Source organism: Bremia lactucae, linkage group LG14 (genome assembly GCF_004359215.1).
Source record: "Bremia lactucae strain SF5 linkage group LG14, whole genome shotgun sequence".
NCBI lineage: Eukaryota > Oomycota > Peronosporomycetes > Peronosporales > Peronosporaceae > Bremia > Bremia lactucae.
The window spans coordinates 1,119,260-1,120,386 of NC_090623.1; positions in this window are offsets into that span (position 1 = coordinate 1,119,260).

Below are 1,127 nucleotides of genomic sequence, written 5' to 3' on the forward strand. Positions count from 1 at the left end.
GACTATTTCGTGGATCTTTCCTTCCTTTAATTCGGCAAGGAACAGATCCCACGACATCTCCGGGAGATTTACTATCTCCTCGGCAGATTTAAAGACTTGCCGGAGCACCTCAACTGAGGATGCCTCCGCAATTTCGTCTTTGACAGCCTCGAACACCTCGTTCGAAGGCCCGTCCTCATCATTAGAAAATGATCCAAGGTCACTCCTTTAGACGTGTCTTTGATCGTCCTAATCTGTTGGGTACTTGTTTTTCGAGTTACCACGACCCTTTTCTGGGTAGCGGGAGCCGTTGCACTCCTGGCTAACGCACCCCTTCCAATTGCACCAGGCTCTTGGCACTGTGCCGGTTTATGCGACGCATGACTTCTTGTCAGCTCGCCGTCTACTGCCACAAGCTCTCGGCTCTGTGCAGGACATTCGGACGATGACTACTTGTCATCGTCCTATTCACTACCTCAGTCTTCACGAGCTGGGTAGGAATTGGTGACGTTTGACATCCCGTCAACGCACCCTCAACTGTGTTCGACACGACATCAGTTGCATACGCCTCTCGCAGGCACGCAAAATACGCAAAATGCATTTGGCCTAAAATCTTTCGATTTTCGCAAATCTAGGAAAGTAATATGGCCTAAAATTTCAATTTCGCAAATCTGAGAAGTCAGATTTTCAGGCCATATTCATTTTGCGTATTTTGGGTGTTCATGCTAACCAAAATACATGGAAATTTGTGTTGCACTTCTGCCGCACCTTTTGAGTTTTCAAAAGATTAAACTTGACATGTATTTGCAATTAATTGCGATGCAGCTGATTCAAGTCGATAAGAGTGCTACTGTTGTAACTACGCTTGTTTACACTTACTTGTCGGCAAAACAATACAAATCCAAACTTGGAGACATTTTCCTCTAATTTCCTGCGATCTGAGTATTATGCATGAGCAAATACTTCAAGTAAGACATTTAGAACGATGTATATCACCTCGAGTTAAGTCTATTCTTTATTTTAAAGACGAGCTCAGCTTGAACCACAGGTGGCGGAGAAAGTATCGAATCTTGCCAACGACAGTATTCGGGAAGGCTTTGTCGACAAATTGTTTTATCTTTAGCTCGATAGCATTGTCCTCGATGTTT